The sequence below is a fragment of the Mobula hypostoma genome, chromosome 4 (genome assembly GCF_963921235.1).
Source record: "Mobula hypostoma chromosome 4, sMobHyp1.1, whole genome shotgun sequence".
Taxonomy (NCBI): domain Eukaryota; kingdom Metazoa; phylum Chordata; class Chondrichthyes; order Myliobatiformes; family Myliobatidae; genus Mobula; species Mobula hypostoma.
In genome coordinates, this window is record NC_086100.1 from 123,388,895 (window position 1) to 123,413,900 (window position 25,006).

General features: G+C 43.7%; 1 pseudogene; it reads right to left on the reverse strand.

Annotated features, from left to right (window-relative positions):
* Positions 1–11,715: 11,715 nt before the first annotated feature.
* Positions 11,716–22,027, reverse strand: LOC134345981 (eukaryotic translation initiation factor 4E transporter-like; annotated as a pseudogene).
* Positions 22,028–25,006: the final 2,979 nt, after the last annotated feature.

Genomic DNA, 25,006 nt, shown 5'->3' on the forward strand with positions numbered 1-25,006 from the left:
AAATATAGCAATACAAAAACCACAAACAATCAAACAACAATATGCAAATTATGCCAGATGGAAATAAATCCAGGACCAGCCTATTGGCTCAGGGTGTCTGACCCTCCACGGGAGGAGCTGCAAAGTTCGATGGCCACAGACAGGAACAACCTCCCATGATGCCCAGTGTTGAATCTCAGTGGAATATGGCCGGAGTCCAACAGCAAAAAGTTCAATATCCGGTCTTCAAACACGTTCCTCGATCGTAATATGACCAGGATTGCACCATCCGTTGTTAACCAGAACAGCAAGCCCCCAACTTCTTTACGCTTACCACTCTCAGAGCACTTCCGGTCAGCCTGAACAGTCTGGAAGCCGTCCATGGAAAAGTTTTGGTCGGGTATGTCCTCGTGCAGTCCCTTTTCAGTAAAACACATAACACTGCACTCCCGAAATGTTCTCTGACACCTGGCTAGCGCCGTGAACTCGTCCATTTTATTACTCACCGAACTCCTCTTCTCCATAAGTCTCTGTTGTCTCGACCCGGTCTTCTTTCCTCACCTTTGTGATCCCCCTCTGCATCCTCTGTGTGTTTTCCTCCAGATTTCAGCTGGGGTGTCCGCCGCTCTGCTCGGTAAACCAGCCAGCATTAGCGCAATCAGTTGGTCCCTGGAATAAATAATGTGAACATACTGCTGCCCCGCTAATGAGACGTGTCAGAATGTAATTATTTCCAGCGCTAAAAACCCAAATAAAACTCTCTCCTCCAGCATGTTAGAGAGGGTGCAGCTTCAACGTGTTACCGTGAAAAGAAATACAACAAATAACGTAAGTTAAAAAAGTAAGAAAACTAGTCGGAACGGCTGTAACAGGCTGCATGCATTAATCCACATTCATCAATATTTGGCTTCAAATGCTTGAGTGGTAACTCAAATGCTTTATCACAACCCCACCCTGATTATTTTGGTAGCGCCTCATGTATATGGAAGCTCTTATGACAGCTCAGCCAGTCAAAACTGTAAAAACGTCTTAGTTCATGAGAGTTAGAGAAGGAAAATAAGCCTGAATTTCACAGAGCCTTAATGGAGATTAGGGTATGAACTTTGCCTGAGGGAACGATAGAGTTTCGGCATGGTATTTGGGACGATTGCTGTCCTACCAGACTTTGGGTGAGTTATGTAAGGGTGATGGCTTTGGAATCATACACCAGAAAGGAACTAATTTCTTTAGATAAGGAAAGAAATATATGAAACTTATTTTTAAAATTGAGTTTTCTCAATTTTGATTATAATGCAACCTAAAAGAAACTTTTTGGCAAATAAATATTTCCGGTCAGCAAGCAATGACTCTACCCTCTACTCTGTCTTCTGTATTTTAGCAATGTATAAATGCGATTTAAGATAACTTGGCAAAATAGTTGAAATGCACAAATGGTTGAGCAATGTAACCACAAGACAGAATGAGTGATTACTTTGGGCAAAACTAATGGAATCTTTCCAAAGTGCAATGTTTGCTAATTTCTATAAATTGCAAAATTATGTTGGAATATGACCCCTTGAAAAAATCTATTTGGTCACATATCTTGATCATTTCTGCTCCCAGTCTTGAATGCAATGTTGAGAACATGCTGGATTTTAAAAAGTACCAGAATGATAGTTTGCTACTAATTGAAACCTAGGTCAGAATCCAGTTGGGCATGGGTTTTGTACATCACTATGAGTACGTACTCACATCCTGATATGATTTCAGAGTTCATTAAAAACATTTCACAGTTTATTAAAATCAACTGGTGAAAGACAACATCAGACTTGCATCATTTCAGTTTTGTACGAGGGAGAATACAAACTTACACAAAAAAAATTCTAATGATGATCCAAAGCAAAAGCATGAAATGTCAGCAGTGCTGAGCCATTGATTTTAAAAATAAAGGAACCAACAATTTGGATATAAATCTCTCCTCAGAGATGGAAGATAGGCAAAATTCATTAGGGCAGTGAACAAGCCAAAGGAGAGGATTAGCAATGGTTAAGGTCTCAAAGCTCAAGTACATAAAGTACAGCTACAAGGAGGAATTCAATAGGCATTAGACTGCTACTTGGATAATGTAGAAGGTCAACTAATAGTTGAACAGTTATAAAATGTTCCTTAGTAATATATTGAAAGAGCATTAATGACCCGGAAGAAACAGCTTACCTTGTAAGAAAGGCACAATAGAGAAATGAACAGGAAAACAATTACAAAGTGGATTGGGGAGGATTGGGAAGAAAGATGACAAGAAAAAAGATATTGAGAATAGCAGACCTTAGTTTTGAGGGAAAATTTGTTGAAAATCACTGCAATGATTCATTGATCTGGTGAAATTAAAATGTATATTTATAAAATAGTAATTAAACTCTAATTTCTGGAGGCATTGTGTCTGGAAGATTCGTACCCAAAAGCGATACTAGAGTGAAATTAGATCTTTTTTGTCCTCTCCATGGTAATGGGAAATGCTCCCTGCACCTTTCTGAGATTTCCTTTAATACATTGTAAATTGACGTGCCCACCAAATTCCCAAGGATGGGAGATCGATGTTGTTTAGATCATTCACCACATCTACCCTGCAATCCATAAGGGATATAAGATTTATATGAAACATCACAGCTTGCATTGTAGCCAAGGCAGATTCTTCATTCAACCTGAAGAAACCTGTCCCATCTTTCATTGAACTAAGTGGCCTTTGTTTCAATTATGAGATGGTTATTTCCCTATATTCTTCCTGACTTGAGCATCCAAACTGAACACTCACTGATTCCTGGGCCAAGAAAGAACCAACATGTGGTATGAGAAATCAGGTGGGGAAAGAGTAAGATTAGTAGGGATATCCTTCATTAAATGGAAAATCGGCTACCCTAGATGTGTCTCCATCACATTTAATTGCCTTGACCTACACTCAGTGACCACTTTATTGGATGCATGTGTACACCAGCTTAATAATGTAAACATCTAATCAGTCAGTCATATCACAGCAACTCAATGCATAACAGCATGCAAAAGCTTCAGTTCCTGTTTAGACCAAACAGAAGAAACGTGATCTAAGTGACTTTGACTGTGGAATGATTGTTGGAGTCAGACGGGGTGGTTTACATACCTCAGAACCTGCTGATTTCCTGGGATGTTACAGATAATAGTGCAAAAAAATCCCTAAAAAAAACCTCCTGAGTGGTAGTTCTATGGGTAAAAATGCCTTGTTAATGAAAGAGGTCAGAGGAGAATGGCCAGATTGGTTCTAGCTGACAGGAAAGCAACAATAACTCAGATAACCAAATGCCACAACAGTGTTGTGCAGAAGAGCATCTCTGAATGCAGAACTTGTTGAAACTTGAGTGGAAGACCATAAACATGCGCTCAATTGCCACTTTATTAGATACAGGAGCTATCTAAAAAAGTGGCCACTCGGTGTAGTTAACTGATTTACTATACCTGGATATAAACTGGACTTCTCAAGATGCTATTGGGCTTTGGTGGTGTGGAATACTGCAAGTCCAATTCATTGATTTGCTAGTGAACAGCAAATGGGGGAGCTACCTACCCTCAGCCTTAGTGAAAACTAGGCCGCAAGCTGTGGTATTGCCTGTCTGCAGCCGCCCAATGGGGCCAGGAACTCCACGAGACTGCTAGGGTGGTGTCCATGTTGGAGTCAGTGCCACCCCCTCCAGATTTGCTCGGCAGAAGACAAGCTGTATTGTGTTCGACTGCAGACTGTTGCAGCATTCATGGACTCAGAGACTTGGATGACATTTTTTTATTTCACTGCTATCTTATCTGCCTTTGCTATCTTATATGTTTTATATGTGCCTTGTGCTGTGCATAACTGTGTTTTGAACCTTGGCACCAGAATAAGTCTGTTTCATTTGACTGTATTCATGAGTCATCATGAATGATTGAAAGACTATCAGACTTGAACTTGAATGGCATTGGAATGGCATTTTACAAGGAGTTACTTGACAGATACATTGTCCCAGGAATACACTGGAGGAATTGTGGCCTTTTCATTGACCTTGGAATTAAGTAAAACTTACCTTGGGTTATATATACAAATTATGGAGGAGCTCAGCAAGTCAGGAAGCTTCGATGGAAAGGAATAAAAAGTCAATGTTTCATGCCAAAACCCTCCATCAGGGCTGGAAAGGAAGGGGCAAAAAAGCCAGGTTAAGAAGGTGGGGGAGGGGAAGGAGTACAAGTTAGAAGGTGTTTGTTTAAACCACATGTGTCGGGGAGAAGGGATAGAGCGCGAAGCTGGGAGGTGATAGGGAGAAAAGGTAAAGGGCTGAAGAAGAAGGAATCTGATAGGAGAGTGGACCATGGGAGAAAAGGAAGGAGGGGGGGCACCAGGCGGAGATCATAGGCAGGTTCAGGGAAGAGAAGAGGTAAGAGGGAGCCTGAGTGGGGACTGGAATGGGGAGGAGGGAAAATTACTGGAGGTTGGAGAAATCAGTGTTCATGCCATCAGGTTGAAGGCTCTCTCAGAAAGAATATGAGCTGTTCCTCCTCCAACCTTATTGCGGCAGTAGAGGAGGCCACGGAATGAGAGTCGGATTGGAATTTAAGTGATTGGCCACTGAGCCATCCTGCTTGTTGTGGACAGAGTGAAGGTGATCAACAAAGCAGTCCCCCTATCGACATCAGGTCTCATCGATGTAGGGGAGGTCGCATTGGGAGCACCGGGTGCGGTAGACATCTCCAGTGGATTTGCAGCTGAAGTGTTGCCTCGCCTGGAAGGACAGACCTTAAATGGAGGTGAGGGAGGAGGTGAATGAGCAAGTGTAGGTCTTCTTCCATTGCAGGGATAAGTGCTAGGAGGGAGTATAGTGGAGAGGGACAAATGAAAAAGGGAATCATGGAGAGAGTGATCGCTGTGGAAAGCAGAGAACGGGGTGGGGGGAGGTAGAGATGTGTTTGTTGGTAGGATCCTGTTAAAGATGGTGGATGTTGCAGAGAATGATGTGCTGGATGACAAGGGTCATGAGTGATAGGAAAGAACTAGAGCAACTCTATCTCTGTTAAGGCAGCAGGAAAACAGGGTGAGCCGGATGTCCAGGAAATAGAGAAGATGCAGCAGGAGGCAGCATCAATGGTGACAAAGGAACTGAGAAAGGGGAATGGAATTTTTACAGGTGACAGAGTGGGACAAAATATAGTCAAATGAGTCATTAGGCTTATTAAAGATATCGTAGACAGTTTGTCCCCAGACATGAAGACAGAGAGATTGAGAAATGGGAGAGAGGTGTCAGAAATGGACGAATTGAATTTCAGGGCAGGGTGGAAATTGGGGTTTAGGTTGATGATATAGATGAGCTCAGTACGGGTTAATGAAGCAGCACCGTTACTGTTGTCAATATATTACAAAGAAAGTAGACCAGCATTACCAGTTGTCTTGGAACATGAACTGTTCTATGTAGCTAAAGAAAAGGCAGTAATAGCTGGAGCACGAAGTTACACCCATCCACTTGGCTTCACCTATCACCTTCTTGCATGTACTCCTTCCCCTCACCCCACCTTCTTATTCTGGCTTCTTTCTCCTTCCTTTCCAGTCCTCATGAAGGGCCTTGGCCTAAAACATTAATGTTTATTCCTTTCCATTGATGCTGCCTGACCTGCTGAGTTCCTCCACCATTTTGTATGTGTTACTCTGGATTCCCAGCATCTGCAGAATTTCTTGGGTTTAAAACTTACCTTGGAATACATAGGTGAAATACTTCCAGATAAGGCAAAGCAGTCACTACCCACATCAATCCAAGCCCCATCAATCCCTGCCCACATCAACCCCTTAGTTTTTGAAAAGTTTGCCAACTTTCTTGCTACTGTGTATCGTTGAGTGATTACCCTGCTCATTGCAAAAGTAAATAATTTTAGCTAAACGCTTAGTGTTACTAAATGTAAGCATTTCCAGCATGGGTCCGAACCTCCCTCATACATTTTTATCTTCAATGAAGATGTCTAACTGCTGCTCGCCAAAGGTATGTTCATCGGTGTTATATTTGGACTGATCATGGACAACTGCTTCTCAAATATTGTCAACAGGTTCAATGCTTCCCACCTGAATTCTGTGCCGATCACCAGCGAAACTGAGCCAAGGCTTGGTAACAGTTCGCGGGATAAGTTTGCTTGCCTGATCTCAGTAAAGAATCACTTTGTACAGATGCCACGTTAAATGCCTGCACATAGTTCTTGTGAATTTTGACATTTTTGGGAAGCGTGAAGCAGTCAACATTGGGATGTTGGGGGAGTAATGGATTGTTTAAATGGGGCACACATGAGGAAAGAAGTCATTATACAAAGCAGAAAGAAGTGAGAGAGCAACACATTGCTGATCTGGAAGTATAACATTGTAGCCATCAGGGAGACTTGGTTGCAGGAGGGCAGGAGTAGCAGCTGAATGTTCCAGGCTTCCATTGTTTTATACATGAGAGAGGAGGAGGTATTAAAGAGGGAGCGGTAGCATTACTCATCAGGTAAAATGTCATATTAGTGCTTTGACAGGACAAACTGGAGGGTACATCGACTGAGACGATATGGGTGGAACTGATGCATAATAATGGGATAACCACATTAATGGGATTATATTATAGACCCCTCCCCGAATAGTCAGCGGGTTTTAAAGGAGCAATGTATAGAGTGACAGCAGACAGTTGCAAGAAAAGTAAGGTTGTGATAGTAAGTGATTTTAACTTTCCACGTATTGACTGGGACTTCCATACTGTAAAATAACTGGATGGGATAGAGTCTGTCAAATATGTTCAAGAGAATTTCCCTAATCAATATATAGAGGTCCCAACTTTCGAGCGAGTGTGGTAATGGATCTGCTATTAGAGTAAGAGGCAGGGCAAGTGACAGAAGTGTATGTAGGGAATACTTTTGGATCAAGTGATCATAATTCCATCAGTTTCAAGATAATTATGATAGAGTCACTCTGAAAGCTTTTGGCATATTGGCCTCATAAATCAGAGTACAGAGTACAGGAGTTGGGATGTTATGTTGAAGTTATATAACACCTTGGTGAGGTTAAATTTGGAGTATTGGGTGCAGTTCTGGCCACCAGTGTGCAGGAAAAATATCAATAAGTTTGAAAGAATACAGAGAAAATTGACAAGGGTGTTGTTGGGACTTGAGGACAAGTTATAGGGAAAGGTCAAATAGGTTTGGACTTTATTACCTGGAGTTTAGAAGAATGAGGGGAGATTTGATAGAAGGATACAAAATTATGAGGGGTATAGATAGGGTAAATGCAAGCAGACTTTTTCTACTGAGGTTGGATGAGACTAGAATTAGAGGTCATAGATTAAGGGTGAAAGATGAAATCTTTAAGGGAACCCTGAGGGGGAATGTCTTCACTCAGAGGGTGGTATGGGTATGGGATGAGCTGCCAGTGAAAATGGTGGATGTAGTTTCAATTGCCACATATAAGTTTGTAAGTACATAGATGGGAGGGGTGGGGAGGGCTATGGTCCAAGTTCTGGTCCATAGGACTAGGCAGAATAGCATTTCCACACAGATTGTATAGGCCGACGTTCCTGTTTCTCTGCTGTAGTGCTCTTGGACACTATGACTCTATCTTGAGAAGGCAGTTCGAGAGAAAGGAGTGAAGAACAAGGAGAAAAGCGATAGAGAGTTCAGGAGTGCAGATTAAGGTGAGCGAGTTGGCATAGAAAGTCATGTAACACAGTAGGCCAGGACTGATACTTCAAATAGATGTAGTTATTCCAGACCTACAAGAACTGGCAAGGAGTGGTGATAGACCATAGGAAAAGGAATCTTACATGAACCACCAATGAAAGACTAAAAAGGGGATTAGATCTGATTATGAGAAAACTGATAAGTAATATTTAAACAAGGGTTAGGATGTGTTCTATAGTGCTTTGATAAAAGTTAGTAAGGATCAACAGGGCTCTGCCAACTTTCCTCAGCCACCTGAGTAATTAGAGGGATGTGCAAAAGAAGACAAATACAAAAAAAGTAAATAAGTCAATAAGCAATACTGAGAAAATGAGTTGTAGAGTCAGTTGTGGAATAAGTTCAGGGTTAAGGTGAGCAAAGTTATCCACATTGGTTCAGGAGCCTGATAGTTCAAGGGTAATTATTGTTCCTGAACGTGTTGGAGTGGAACCTTTGGCTCCTGTATCTCCTTCCTGATGGCAGCAATGAGGAGAGAGCATGGCCTGGATGGTAGGCGTGCTTGATGACTAATGCTCCTTTCTTGTGGCAGCTAACCTTGTAGATGTGTTCATGGTAGGGAGGGCTTTTCCTGTGATGGACTGGGCTATATCCAGCACTTCTTGTAGGTTTTTCCATTTCTGGATGTTGGTGTTTCCATACCAGGCCATGATACAACCAGTGAGGATACTTTCCATGATGCATCTATAGAAGTTTATCAGTGCTTTAGATTATGTGCTCCATCTGCATAAACTTCTAGGAAAGTAGAGGTGCTGCCTTCTTTGAAATGGCACTTACTTGCTGGTCCCAGGTCAGATCCCCTGATATGATTATGCCAAGAAAGTTAAAGAACTAAATGCATGCATAGTGTTGCAGGAGCAGCCTCCATAGAACTCTGAACTCCAACCCTCTTGCAATAAAGCCTAATATGCCTCTTGCATTTCTAACCACGTGCTGTACCTGCCATTAACATTTTTGTAACTTGTGTACAAGAATGCTTCTGTATTTAGAGAAATTTTCTCCACTTAGATAGGAATCTACCTTCAGATCCCTGAGAGTACTGAACATTCCCATTCCCATATTTTACGTATCACTCGACTGATCTACATCCTGTGGCAGTATCCAAGTATCCTCATCACAGCATCCCCTCCCACCTATTTTGTGTTGTCACTGGCAAATTTACTTACCCTCTGCCCCGCTTATCAGGGCATTAATATGAACAGTCGATAATTGAGGAACAGAAATTGATCCTAGGGCAGAGTATTAGTTCCATCTCCCCACTGCCTGAAAAAGTCCTGTTTATTCCAAATGTTTGCCTTCAATGTGATAGCTAGTTTTGAGTTCATGCTTACACAGCTCACCATGAGGTCTTAGTCTGTGCACCCGCCTGTTAAATACTTTCAGAAAATCCAAATATATTACATCTGCAGGCTAATGTTATTGACTCTACTTGCTATTTTCTGGAAGAACTTTAGCAATTTACCAAGATTGATCTACCTTCCATAAACTCATGTTCACTTAATTTGATTACATCGAGCTTCTCTAAATGACCAGCTATTTTCTCCTTAATGTAGATTCCAGTATCAGGCCAACAACAGATGTTGTACTAACAAGTTTTTTGCTTTTCTTCCTTCTTGACCATAATGTCACATTTGTGGTTTTCTAGTCTGACTGTGCTGTCCCAGAACTCAGCAAGTTTTGTAAAACGTCATCTAATTGTCCCACAGTCTCTGCTGCTACTTCCTTTGTATATCCATATAACCGCTTGCCAACATGTGGAAAATAATTTTGAACATAGGGTTAAAAGAACTGGGTGTTGCTAAAGCTTTGTGATGTTGTGGACATCCTGTGTTTTTCCAATTAAGTTGCAAGTCTGAATAACTAAGATTATTGTACTGGCCACAACTCCTTAGAGTGATAACACATCTACACAAACAAGAAAAGTATCGATGTATGTACCATAAATTTTGAGGAAGAACATTATGAACTATCAGCTCTTTGTCTTGTTAATGGGGGGGGGGCTGATTTTGCTCACTTGTCTGCTACTAGATATAATTACAAGCTAGTTTCCCTGTAGCTCAGGGTTCCACACATTTGAACTCTGCATATCATGCTAAAATAAAAGATTCACCACTTGAAATCTGGTATCAAGCTTTATTTTAAAAATTATCTGACACAACTACTAAAAAAAACTGCAAAACCTTGGGAGTAGATGGCATTCCTGCTGTAGCTATTAAACTTTGGCCCAAGTAAATGGCAGTCATAAATTCATTACTTCATAAGCAACAACTGGGAAGTTGAGTCAGGGAAACTCAGAGACACTGCAAGTGTAATCATCTTCTAGAAAGGAGATAAAAGTGACTGCACTAACTACAATTTCCCTGCTATCTGCAACATAGAAAATCTTTGCTAGGGTTCTCCCCAACTGCCTCCCAATCCAGGCCGAAGTGCTGCTCTCTGAACTGCAGTTGGAATCTCTCCTTCAAGATGCGCTTGATCTTCATCATATAACCAAGAGAAATTCAGTGAGCAATACTGACCATTATTTTGCATCACCCCCTCAATCTCTCTTAAGCCTTTGACTGAATCAGTTGTGGTAGACTGTGGAGCACACTGCTGGAATTTGGCTGCTCATGGAAATTTATTTCTGTAGCATGCAAACTGCAATCCTAACCAATGAGTCTACAGCAGTCTCAGTAAACTTGGGTTAGGTCATTGCCCGAATAGTTCTTTGCATCTTTCTCACCACACCACTGCATTTCACTTCCAACTTGCTTCCCACTGGACTTAAGCTTATTGACTAGGCAAGTGAGAAATTCATTTAACCAGTGCGTGTCACTTTGACTTTGGATAGTAGCATGAAATGATCTAGTTGCTTGTTCTTTTGACTTATAGAAATCATTCTTTGATTTATAGAGTAGGCAGTTGAACTATTATCATCTGGTTACACCATCAACCAAAACCCAATTTATACACTATCTACTTTCACAAACTCTCCATCTGGTGAGAGAAATATATTTTTCACTGCGACCTGGTTCTTGAAGGGCAATTGTCAATGGGCCAGGTCATGTCAGGGCTTTTAGACTACTGCTTTTAGACTACTGAGTATAATGACTCTGTGGAAATGAGTTGCACTGAAAGGCATTCTCCTAAGAAAGCCCATCAGATTTTTTGTTGTGTGTGCGGTTCTGGGAGGCCAGGAAGCCATGAATAACACACACAAGAGGCGGAGGGGTGAGGAACAAATGTGCTGCTGTTTGTGTTTCTTAGATAGATGGATTTTTAGATTCAACTTTATTGTCATTGTGCCGAGTACAGATACAAAGCCAATGAAATGCAATGAACATCTGACCAGAAATGCAAAAAAAGTATTATTTACAAAATAACTGTGAATAAAAAATAAGTGCTACAGCATACAAATATAAAAGTTTTGAGACAGTCCAATATGGGTACAATACTGCTTAGCACTGTGATGTGAGGTTCAGCAGGGTCACAGCCTCAGGGAAAAAGCTCTTCCTGTGCCTGCTGGTTCAGGAGCAGAGGCTCCTGTAGCGCCTACCGGATGGGAGAAGAGTAAAAAGTCCATGGTTAGGGTGAGATGCATCCTTGATAATGCTTTTCACCCTGCCCAGGCAGCGTTTATGGTCGATGTTCTCAATGGTGGGCAATTGGGTGCCGATAATCCGCTGGGCAGTTTGCACCACCCACTGGAGTGCTTTGCGGTCCAATACGTGTCATCTACCCAGAATTCCCTCTCACATTACGTTCAGTACATAACACACAGGGAAGCTCAACAGCAACCCGTAAGGGTCAAAATATACATGGATACATAACATATGCCTTCCCCCTTATTTTAAAGGTTTCTGCCTCTCCCCATACACAGAGAGGCTGCTGAAAAATTAACAATCAATGACAATCATCAAATTCAACCAACAATGAAAGACTTCCTTCTTTCTAAGCTATGCAAAGAGAGTAGACTGCCTCTATTTCCAAACATACAACTAGGGATTCCTCTGCCCCATGGGCTGAGGGTTAGTTGCTAAACTAGAGATTCAATCTGTCTGGAGTCCACCTGTTCCTGTGAGGGTAACCCTGATGTGGGGATGATGCCAAAGTCATTTTACCTGTTGGTGGTGTATGTACAGATCTTAGTTTGGGTATTGCATTGTCAGTAGGGGGCACCTCAGAGAGCACAGGTGATGAATGGCCTTGCTGATTAAAGACTGGCATGTGATGATTCTGACTGCCAAGCAAGTCACTGAGGAGAGGACGGAGGCCACATTACAGGGGGAAGTAAAATTTCAGAGGGTTTTAATTGCAAAGGCAAGGTTCCGCTTGCCTTCCTCCTGTTAACTAGCTTATTGAAAACAGTAATATCTGTGTCTTTGTTTTTGTATTTGTTTAGAGCCAGATGATGTTCCAGGTATTCCACTGCGAATAGGGTGTCAAGCTGCCTCCCACATTCCATCTTGAGACCCTTTAGTTCTGCTTCCACAAACAAAATCACCATAAGACCATAAGATATAGAAGCAGAATTAGGCCATTTGGCCCAACGCGTATGTTCCATCATTTCATCACAGCTGATCCATTACTCCTCCCAGCTCCAATCTCTTGCCTTCTCCCTGGATCCCTTCATGCCTTGATCAATCAAGGATCGATCAACCTCTGCCTTGAATATTTGTAAAGACTTGGCCTCCACAGCTGCCTGTGGCAAAGAATTCCACAGATCCACCACTCTTTGGCTATAGAAATTCCTCCTCATCGCCATTCTAAAAGGATGCCCCTCTATTTTCAGGTAATGTCCTCTGGTCCCAGACTCTCCCATCATGGGAAACATCCTCCCCATATCCACGCTATCAAGGCCTTTCACCACTTGATAGGTTTCAATTAGGTCACCTCTCATTCTTCTGAATTTTAGTGAATACAGGACCAGAACTATCAAACACTCTTCATATGACAAACCATTTAATCCTGGAATCATTTTTGTGAACTTCCTTTGAACCCTTTCCAGTTTCAGCACATCTTTTCTAAGATGAGGCCCAAAATTGCTCACAATACTCCAAGTGAGGCCTCACCAGTTCTTTATGTAACACGCTGTAAGGTTTCACTGCTAATGTAATGGCTTCTCTGTAACATTCCACTGGTAAGGTAATGGTTTCTCTGCAGTAGAAATGTTTGGGTTATGACTAGAGATAATGGGACATGCTAGCCAATGAGCGGGATGCTGTTCTTTCTTGTGTGTCTGGGAGTCAGGAATTCGTGGTCTTTTGCCGGGACAGATGAGGAGAGAAGACGCGAATGGAAAGATTTGGTAGACCGCCAGACGGAGGGGACTTGGAGCGAGGGTCCGAAGGTCAGTGACGATCAGAGGAGGTCAATGGTGGACAAACGGCTTTATCAGTGAACTCCAATGTTGCGTATTAGACTGCTTCATGAGAATAGGCCCTTTTTCTTTTTTGTTTTCTTCACTACACCATATAGTCAAATTAAGAATTATAAAGCTCAATCGTTTAATCACATATTGTACAGGTTTCCCCCGCCATCCGAAGGTAGAGCGTTCCTATGAAACAGTTTGTAAGCCGAAATATCGTAAAGCGAAGAAGCAATTACCATTTATTTATATGGGAAAATTTTGTGAGCGTTCGCAGACCCAAAAATAACCTACCAAATCATGGCAAATAACACATAAAACCTAAAATAACAGTAACATATAGTAAAAGCAGGAATGATATGATAAATACACAGCCTATATAAAGTAGAAATACTTCTCTACAGCAATTGCCTGCACAGATCTCCGTACCGAAAATCTCACGCAAGCGCTCTCAGCAGAAAATCTCACGCAAGCGCTGTTAGCATAAACGCGCTCTCCAGTAACCTTTGAACTATGAAGCTGCCAAATCTACCAAATAACACGTAAAAATACACAGCCTATATAAAGTAGAAATAACGTATGTACAGTGTAGCATCACCTACCGGAATTAGGAAAACAGCGCCGAGCGCCCTGATGATGGTGTGTTAGACTGAGTCGTCGCAGGCTGGGCGGTGCAATGGCCCCCACCCTCCGGGCCGTCGACCCAATACATTGCCGCGAAGAACGCAGCAGTAGCCGGGAGGCACACAGCACATCGTTAAGAAAAAAACCGAAATAAACGTGCTAATCAATTAGGTGCCGCTGACACATAATTGTCGGCCCAGATCAGAGGCAATGCAATCGGAAATCGGCACTGATCTGGGCCAACAATTACGTGTCGGCAGCACCTAATTAATTAGCATGTTTATTTCTGTTTTTTTCTTAAAGATGTGGTGTGTGCCTCCCGGATACCGCTGCGTTCTTCGCAAATCGGTACAGTATCTGTCCGGGGCCCAGGTGTTGAGGTGGTGGGACATGGGGGTGTCATCTCATTGTCGATCAGGGCAGGCAGCTCACCTTCTCCTATGACTGCCCGCCTTGATGTTGAAGGTCGAGGTTCGTCATCTGCTGTGGCTGATGTGGAAGGCTTGCTTGCCTGCTGAGCCTCGCGCATTTTTCTATCATACAGTTGTTTGTAAGCACTCAAACCATCCTGCAAATATCCCCTAAACCTACGTACCCTTTCAAGATTAAAGTCGTACTTTATCATCGCAGCGAAAATCTCACGCAGTTGCTTTACTTTCTGCATTCGGTTTTGATTGTTATCCTTTCCTCTTCCAATTGCATCAGCTCTTCATCTATCAGTTCTTGGTCGTGGGATGCCAAAACCTCTTCAACATCATCTTCGTCAACCTCCACAAGCCAAACTCACTTTGTCCTTGCTTCGTTCACCACGATCGAAACGCTTATTTATGTCTAGTTTTACGCTAGGTGTAACACCTTTACTCTTTCAGGCTTTTCCGATACCTTAGAACTCATCTTGCTAATGGCTGCTCAATGCAACGTGTCTCAGCAATGCTGTTCTGAATCCGGGGCAAAGCGGCTGCTTGGGGCGCGCACTGCCTTTTATTGCGCGCTGATTTTTTCACACGCTGATTTTTTATCACGCGCTGCCTTTCTTTGTAACAGTGAAAGCACCTTCTGAAAGTGAAAACAGGGTACTAATGTAGGTCTTTCGTAACAGTGAGCTTTCGTAAAGCGAACGTTCAAAAAGTGGGAGACACCTGTATACTGTTCGTTATTTCGTGGTACTGATTTGTAACAGCAGACACATCATGCAGCATCTACCAAAATGAGATTTCTTAAGACTATCATCTCCTAAATTAAGCTGCCAGCCAAAGCGAGAGTTACAATTGTGGGGGCTCGTCCGGGATTAATGCCGTTGGAAGCTGTGTGATTACCCTGAGTGGGGTAGATATTCGTACTCCGGATGAACTGTTAATTCACCTATTAAGTACTGTTAAAGTTGCAATTGTGAGCAGAGGTTTAATGAAATGGCGGGCACAGCTCTTGTCTTAATGCAGACCAGCGCTGATGTAGCAGTAGTTGGGGGCAGAGATTTCGAAGACAGGGTTCTATCATTTCTGAGGAGTGAGGGGAAGGAGTGGTTGGATTTGGAAAGTCTAATTAGTCCATGTCCCTGGTGAAGAGTGAGAATTCTGAGTTAGTATCTGCCCTTACCTCTATGCGAATAAATGGAAAAATCTGGTTCAAAGTCCCAGCTATGGTAAGATCCGCCTATTCTCTGGAATAACGCACACCCCTAAAGGGGAGGAAGAGTATGAGACTTGGGAGGAGCAGACCTCTCAGTTGTTAGATGAGTGGCAGTGCTCTGATGATGTAAAGCGACAGAGATTGGTTGAAAGTTTCAATGGGCGGGCTGCTGATGTTCTGAGAGCCGTCAGCTTGTGGTATCCCATAGCGACAGCTGTCAATTATATGCAAGCACTGGACAATGCTTTTGACCCGACAGGAAGCCCCATGGAACTCATGGTGGGGTTTCAGGATATGCATCAGGAGAAGGAGGAAGAAGGGGGAGAATCTTTCTGCTTTTATTTTTTGGCTAGAGAGGTAGCTAGATTGCTTGCATTGCAAAGGGATCATTCAAGCGACTGAGGTGGATCAGTTAAGAATGGACTAGATAGCCAGGGGCGCACAGTCCCAGGACCTGATTGCGTGGGGTCTCCGACAGTCTCGTAAGACGTGCCCCCTCTCTCTTTTGTTGAGCTCATCAGAGAGCTACAGGAGGAGGAAGACATGTCGGAGGTGTGGGAGGCCTCCGTCAGCAGGGCACAGTCCTCAGTAGTAGTCCCCAGTGGTGAAGTGACCACAGATAGCCTACCCCAGGGAGCGGTAGAGGAGAACGGAGATATGTCGGTTGGTATCAGCGGGTATGAACCCCATATAATGGAGCTGACGGGGGGGGGAACCGATCCCACAAGGGGGCAAACAATGCGGAGGGCTGTTGGCAACAGGTGTCACGCCAGAAGGAGAGTGAGCTCCTGGGTACCTAAGCAGAGAGAGTCATTGGGAAAACTCAGAGGAGTCCCAGTGAGGGAAGGCCCTGGTGTCTCTGGGAGGTCACATTCCCAGCAATGTACCAAGGAACCCCCAGAAGTGAAAGGCCCAATTCCTGAAGGCTCCAGTGTGTCGCTACGGATAGAGGGCCACAGGTCACATTGTACCATTCGTTTTACAACCAGTATCTGAAGCATTTACCCTTGACCCCATTCAGGGCACTGGAGACCTGGGGGCTTAGTGCTAGTGATTATCTGTACGACGGTTATTTGTCAGTGAAGTTGGAGTTCTTGGAGGCCGATGTGGGAGTCCTTGATACATTAGTGCTGGTTTGTCCAGACCCTGTTGAGAAGGGTGACGTTTCAATTCTGGTGGGGACCAATACCCCTCTTGTGAGGAGGCTCATGGGGGCCAGCAAGGAGAAGGCTGGCGAGAGCTTTCTTGGAATATTGTCCATGCACCCGGTGTTTCGAGTCGCTTTTGAGGAAGTGCATGGCTGCATTAGACCGGATACCGAATTTAGACAAGGGACTTCGTGGTTCACCCAGTCGAAGCCAGTGGTAGTATGGCCCGGGGAAGTAGCGAGAGTGATGGGGGCACCCAAATTTCCCGGAGTGCCTGAGGGCAAGGCCCTCTTAGTGGATGCTCCGGAAGACCACGAGGGGGAGTCGGAATTTCCTGCTGGGGTACTGGTGAGGCCTAGATTGCAGAAGCCCTTGGTGGTACAGGTAAGCAAGATGGCAGTGATTGTCAGGAACACTACGAAGATGGAGGTCATCTTCAAGCGAGGGATGTCCCTGGTGCATTTGTTCCTGGTGACAGTAATGCCTAGTGTCCCTGTGAGACAAGTCGGGGAGAAACTTTTGGGAAAAGGGGGAAAGTTGACCACTGAGTCATTCAACTTCAGGGTCTCCCCGGTTCCTGCGGGTTGGAAGAGGAGGTTGGTAGAGAAGATATTGAGGCTGGAAGGTGTCTTTTCCACTGACGAGTTTGATGTGGGTTGTTCCAAGAGCATGCATCACACTTTCCAGGTGACTGAGGATACCCTGTTCAGAGAAAGGTCGCAGCGAATGGCCCCTGCAGAGGTGGAGGATGTTCGGCAGCATTTGTGTAAGTTGAAGGAAGCTGGGATCACCACAGAGTCCCGAAGGCCTTCTGCGTCCCCAATTGTAAAGGCCCGAAAGAAGAATGGGAAGGTATGGATGTGTGTGGACCATAGGACTCCGAACAGGCACACCGTCCCTGACCAGTATACTGTCCCGAGGATTGAAGACGCACTGGCCTGCCTGAGTGGTGTGAAGTGCTTCAGTGTGCTGTACTTGAGGAGTGGATATTACCAGATCCCCATGAGTGAGGCCGACAAAGAGAAAATGGTATTTATCTATCCCCTGGGATTTCTCCGGTTCGAAAGGATGCCCCAGGGCATCTCGGGAGCTCTTGCAACCGTCCAGCGGGTCATGGAGAAGACGGTGGGGGATATGAACTTGCTTGAAGTGTTAGTATATCTGGATGACCTCGTAGTATCTGGATCCACTTTGGAAGAACATGAAGTGAAGCTACTGAAGGTGCTGGGTCGCCTGAAAGCTGAAGGGTTAAGACTTTCCCTGGACAAGTGCCAGTTCTGCTAAACGTCTGTTAGCTACGTTGGGCACATAGTCTCACAGAATGGAGTAGCTAAAAATCTGGCTAAGATAGTGGTAGCTACCACTTGGCCAAGACCCCAGACTGTGAGCGCTCTGCGCTCGTTCCTCGGGTTCTCTGGTTACTACTGCAGATTTGTGAAGGTGAGTCACCCATTGAATCAGCTTCTGTGCGGTTGCCCTCCCTTGGGGAGAAAAGGACAGGAGGGTGAAGAGTATCTTAGCTCGTTGAAGCCCTTTGGACCAAGGTGGGATGCAAAATGTTAGGAGGGCTTTAAATCGCTGAAGGAGCTGCTGACCCAGGCGCTGGTGTTGGCTTTTGCAGACCCCCCATTACCATATGTACTGTACACAGATGCCAGCCGAGAGGCTTTAGGGTACGTCCTATATCAGGATCAGGGCACTGGGTTGAAGACCATTGCATTTGTCAGCCAGAGTCTGTCGCCCTCTGAGAGAAACTATCCTATGCACAAGTTGGAATTTCTGACGTTGAAGTGGGCCATGGGGGATAAGCTGAGTGACTGCCTCTAAGGGACCAAGTTTGAGGTGAAGATGGACAACAATCCCCTAACTTTATATCCTGACCTCAGTGAAACTGGATGCCACAGGCCGTCGGTGGTTGGCAGCGTTGTCTGCCTATGATTTCAGCCTGAAGTACTGGCCGGAAAGCCGGAACATTGATGCTGATGCTTTGTCCCAACGGACGCATGAGGGACTTGTCAGGGACGAGGAATGGGAGAGCAATCCTGCCCCAGGGGTGAAGGCCGTGTGTCAGTTTGCTATCACTGTGAAGGCAGAGGGAAAGGAAGGGCAGGATCGAGCAGTGGATCAATTGGGAGCTTCTGATGAGGTCATTCCCCAAGTTTACTGTAACCTGACTGCTCTGAAGACAAATCAGCTGCCGGAATTGAACTCTGGGGAAGTGGCAGCTGCTCACTGAAGTGATCTGGTGCAGTCAGATTTGGGCAGCAGTCGAAAAGGGAAACATGGATCAGGCGGAGAAGGCGAAACATGTGTCGGTGCCTCCATTACTGCGAGAATGGCCTCGGTTGGAGTTGAAGAACCAGATCTCATACTGGGTCATGTCACCCCCAGACTGACCTCGGCATTGCCAGCTGGTTCTGCCCTAGAAGTATCGGAGGATTGCGTTGAAGTCACTTCATGATGGTTCTGGACATTTGGGGGTGGAGAAGACCTATGGATTGCTCAGAGACAGGTTTTACCGGCCTCGAATGAAATCGGAGGTCGAAGAATACTGCAAGTCATGCATTAGATGAATACTGCGGAAGACACTGCCTATACAGGCAGCTCCCTTGTCCCACTTGCAGAGTACAGGGCCTCTGGACCTGGTATGTATGGATTTCCTGACAATAGAACCTGTTTTTTTGTTTTCTTTACTAATCATATAGTCAAATTAAGAATTATAAAGCTCAATTGTTTAATCGCATATTGTGTACAGTTTGTTATTTCATGGTACTGATTTGTTACAGGGGGCACATCGCACAGCGTCCACCCAAATGAGATATCGTAAGTTTGTCTAGGCCGGGGGCTATCATCACCCAGATGAAGCTGTAGGCCAAAGCCAGAGTTACATTTATAAAGTCTCAACATTACATTCTTGCTTTTATAATCTAGTCCACTTGAAATGAATGCTAACATCACATTTTCCTTTCTCACCACAGATTCAGCCAGATTAACTATTAGGGAATCCTACACAAGGACTTCCAAGTCCCTTTGCACATCAGATTTTTGAATTTTCTCTCCATTTAGAAAGTAGTTAACCCTGTTATTTCTTCTACCAAAGTACATGACCATACACATCCTGACACTGTATTCCATCTGCCACTTCTTTGCCTATTCTCCTAATCTGTATAAGTCCTCTGTAGCCTTTCTTCTCCCTCAAAACTACTTGTCCCACCACCATATTGTCCACAAACATTGCAACAATCCCATCAATTCCATCATTCAAGTCATTGACATATAATGTAAAGAGAATCAGTCCCAACACAGACCCCTGTAGAACACACTACTCACCGGCAGCCAACCAGAAAAGGCTCTCTTTATTCCCACTCTCTGCCTTGTGCCAATCAGTCATTGCTTTATTCATGCTAGTATATTTCCCGTCATATCGTGGACTCTAACTTGTTAAGCAGCCTTATATGTGGCACCTTGTTAAAGGCTTTCTGAAGATCCAAACACAACAGCTACCTATTTTCCTTTGTCTATCCTGGTTGTTATTTCTGCAACGAATTCCAACAGATTTGTTAGGCAACATTTTCCCTTGAGGAAACCATGCTGACTATGGCCTATTTTATCATGTGCCTCCAAAAACTCCAAAACCACATCCTTAACAATTGATTCCAATATCTTTCAGTTTCCTAAGAACTTTCTCCCTATGTAATGACAACTTCACACACTTCTGATCCCTGACACTCTGGAACTTTCACCATACTTCTAGTGTCTTCCACAATGAGAACTGATGCAAAATACTTAATCAGTTTGTCTGATATTTCCTTGTCCCTCATTACTACCTCCCCAGCAATGTTTTCCTGCACTCTGATATTCACTCACACTTCTCTTTTACACTTCATGCAACTGAAGAATCTTTTGGTATTCTCTTCAACATTATTGGCTAGCTTACTTTCATATTCAATCCTTTCCTTCTTAATGACTTTTTTAGTTGCCTTCTGTTGGTTCTTAAAAGCTTCCCATTAATCTTTGCTCTATTATATGCCCTCTCTTTGAGCTTGACTTCTCTTGTTACCCAATTGTTGTGTCACCTTGCCTTTAGAATATTTCTTCCTCTTTGGAGTGTATATACCCTGTGCCTTCCGAATTGATCCTGAAATTTCAGCCATTGCTGCTCTGCCATCATCCCTGCCAGTGTTCTTTTCCTATCAATTTTGGCCAGCTCCTCTCTCATCCCTCTGTAATTCCCTTTACTCCACTGTAATACTGATACATCTGACTTTAGCTTCTACCTCTCAAATTTCAGGGTGAATTTGATATATTATCATTACTCTCCTAAAGGTTCTTAAGCTCTATTCCAGTTCATTGCACAACACTAAATCAAGAATAGCTGATCCCGTAGTGGGATCACCCATGAGTTGCTCTGAAAAACCACATTATAGGCATTCTAGAAATTCCCTCTCCTGGGATCGAGTACCAACCTGATTTTCCCAATCTACTTGCACATTGTAAACTCCCATGACTATTGTAACATTGCCATTTGATATGCATTTTCTATCTCCCGTTGTATTTTGAGACCACATTCTTACTGCTGTTTTGCGATCTGTATATAACTCCAATCAGGGTCTTTATACCCTTGCAGTTTCCTAGTTCTACCTCGGCACCTTCCAGTGATTCAAAACCACTCCTGTCTGTGAACTTTCCTGTAGGTTCTTTTTGTTGGTAATGAAAATGGACAGCAGTGGTTTCACACCTACATTTGCTTTTCACAGTATTTCTAAAATATCAACCTTTTTATTAGTCTCTTTGTTATCGTCTAGTGATGGAATGGTAGCAAAGTTGTTTCCAATCTGTGAAAGAGAAGTTGGTAACTCCCGCTTCAGACCGGCAAGTCTCTCAGGTTCTACATGTGCTACTGGAGTGACTACCTGATCTACATAAGTTACTTGAAAACTATTGACTGAACTGACTGGATGACATTTATCCTTCTCCAAGAACTCTTCAATCAGTGATGCTAGTCCAGGTACACTTTCCCTCATGTTGAAGAATTCAAAGTCCTCCAAGGCAGGTCTGCTTCCTGGGGAACTTCTTGGTCGGATTCTGATGCAGAAACAGTAGGTGTCTCTGCTTGCAGAACACCATTGCATTCTACACCTTCTTTAAAGGTTTCTGATCACTTCTTCCAATTCTTTGAGTGTCTTGGATCTTCCAAGGGCACTTTTTCATCAAAGCTTGTCAGCTCTATTGTTTCTGATTGACTAGTGGGGCCAGCAGAACATCATTCTAGTTCCTCTTTAGTATAAGAATCACATCGCGCCCCCCCCGCCTCACCAAAACACATTTGCCATCACCAACCTCTCTCCTAAAGTGCTTTTCCTTGTAGTTACATTGCCTTCCTTCTCTAGTAACTCTGTCATGCAAGTCTTTATCTCTGCCATCCTGATGAAAGGTTCTTTATGTTAACATGCGCCCACTTCTAATTCTCTGCGGGCAACTCATGAATATTTTTATTCTCGTTATTTTCCAACGGGCTTCCAGATCGTCAACTATTAGATGTATTGGTCATCAAAGCTTCAGCACCCAGGTCTGAGGGTAACATCAAGATCTTCCTTCTTTATTCTCACTTAGGAATCTGCAGTCCTTTGTGTGAGAACTGTTCTCTCCAAATCTGAAACATGGTCCTTGTTCATTTCATCCAGTGGGGAACTCCTGCCAGAACTGAAATACAAGGATTCATCACACAAGTGTGTTGCTTGAATTTCCAGCATCTGCAGATTTCCTCGTGTATACAAGGATTCATGCCACTTTTCAGTGTCCTAGATGTCTTCATTGTCATATTTTTTCCAAAAGATATGCTGGTCTCTGACTTGTATATGGATGCTCTTTGTTTTCTAGCAGCTTTTCTTTGAACCTGCTATATGGTTTCTCTATGCCACATTTTTTTATTGTATCATTTAATTGATCTTATTCTTCAATTGATTTTTTTTTTATCCATGCCACCGCTGGGGCTCAGCAGCCACCAGCCACTCTGCTAAGAGCCCAGGCTTAAGAACCAGCTTAAATGTGATTACTTTCATACTTCCCTGATCTCCATTGAAAACTTCTGCATGTCTCCTCAGTACTTCCTGTAGACCAACGCTCTCACCAATCATGCAAACACAAGGAAATCTGCAGATGCTGGAAATTCAAGCAACACACACTAAATGCTGGTGGAACGGAGCAGGCCAGGCAGCATCTATAGGAAGAGGTACAGTCGATGTTTTGAGTCGAGACCCTTCGTCACAACAAACAGAAAAAAGAGATAGGAAAAGATTTGAAAGTGGGGGGGAGGGGAGACCCGAAATGATAGGAGGAGACAGGAGTGGGAGGGATGAAGCCAAGATCTGGGAAGTTGATTGGCAAAAGGGATACAAGGCTGGAGAAGGAGTATCATGGGACGGAAGGCCTTCCTCCCTCACCACCATTCAGGGCCCCAGACAGTCCTTCCAGGTGAGGCGACACTTCACCTGTGAGTCGGCTGGGGTGATATACTGTGTCCAGTGCCCCCAGTGTGGCCTTCTGTATATTGGTAAGACCCAATGCAGCTTGGGAGACCGCTTTGCTGAACACCTATGCTCTGTCCATCAGAGAAAGCAGGATCTCCCAGTGGCCACATATTTTAATTCCACGTCCCATTCCTATTCCGATATGTCAGTCCATGGCCTCCTCTACTGTCGAGATGAAGCCACACTCAGGTTGGAGGAACAACACCTTATACTCTGCCTGGGTAGCCTCCAACCTGATGGCATGAAAGTTGATTTCTCTAACTTCCATTAATGCCCTTCCTCCCCTTCTTACCCCATCCCTATCTATCTATCTATCTAACTAACTATCTATCACAAGAGTTCCTTGCCTGTTCTCCATCTTCCTCTGGTGCTCCCCTCCTCCTTTCTTTCTTCCAAGGCCTTCTGTCTCATGATACTCCCTCTTCTCCAGCCTTGTATCCCTTTTGTCAATCAACTTCCCAGCTCTTGGCTTCATCCCTCCCCATCCTGTCTTCTCCTATCATTTCAGGTCTCCCCCTCCCCCTCCTACTTTCAAATCTCTTACTATCTCTTTTTTCCTTTAGTCCTGACAAAGGGTCTCAGCCCGAAACATCGACTGTACTTCTTCCTATAGATGCTGCCTTGTCTGCTGCATTCCACCAGCATTTCTTCTTACCATTGTAAGCGTTTAAAGTCAACCTTGCCCCTTCTGGGGTGAGATGCTGGAATTTCTCCTTATAAACTGTCTCTGACACCAGTGATTCTGCATCCTCACTGTGGCCCCATCCAGTCACAGGGTCACACAACAGTTGTCTTTATGTCCAGAAACAGATAAAATATGCAAAACTTCTTCAACCACAGAGTGAGAGTTACTCAATCCATCCTTAGTATGCTTCATCTTGTTCATGTGTTTCTTTATGTTTTTCCAAAAGACATTTTCTTTATTACAGTGTTTCAGTGTTTTTGGTTGACAGAGTCTTTTTACTTTTACAGGCATATTCAATATGTCCCTTTTTGTCACAGCTTTGGCAATCTAAATCCTTATACCAGCATTCTTTTGCTGAATGCCCAGTTTTACCCAGTTCTGCAACAGCAGTGACATCGATTGCCAATAGCTGTCTTATTCTTAAAACAGTAGAAACTTTATAAACTTGGGAATGTTACTTAATCACTATGCCTCTTTAGCTGCCATCTCCATAGATGTACCAATCTCAACTTCTTCTGTAATGTTAGTCTGGCTTCGGTAAGCAAACGTTTCTGAATTGCCTCGCTACGTAGACCACATACGAGTCTATTATGTAACGTCTCATTCAGTGACTGCCCTAAATCACTGTGTTCTGATAGTTGCTTCAGCACTGCCACAAACTGTGAAATAAACTCACATTCCTCTTGATTCCTTTTATGAAATCTAAACCTCTCAGAAATAGTCAAAGGTTTAGGTGAATATTAGTTCTTTAAGACTATAACTATGTCCTCACAAGTGTATCGCCAGGCTTAGCTGGTTGCACTAGCCTGCATCATAAATTAAATGTTTTTGCACCATCGCAGTCAGAAAAGTTGGAACATGAATATCACCTGAAGTTTAATTTGCTAGGGCAAAATATCCAAATCTTTCAGTATATGAATTCCATTGCTCTGTTGTTTTGTCACAAGGCCCAAAACTTCCAAACATCTTCTCTATTTTCAAATACAATCACATTCCTGAAAAGTTAACTCCTCTTATCCGTCTCTCTCTCTGCCTCTCTTATTTGTTTCATTTAACCATCCCATTCGCATTCTCGCCCCTCGGATTCTCCACGCTTCCTGCAGCCATTTTCTTTTCGCTCACCCACATTACACAGCAGTACCCCGCCAGTGTTACACAGGGACTTTTATCGCCAAAGGGAACTGAACAATAAATATCACGTGAGGACTTGTTACCTCGTCACCAGTTACATTTGTGGTACTGGGAAGCTGAGTAGACGTGAATAACACACACGAGAGACGGAGAGATGAGAAACAACTGGTCATTTTACTTACAAGCCATCTACCCAGAATGCCCTCTCACATTATAT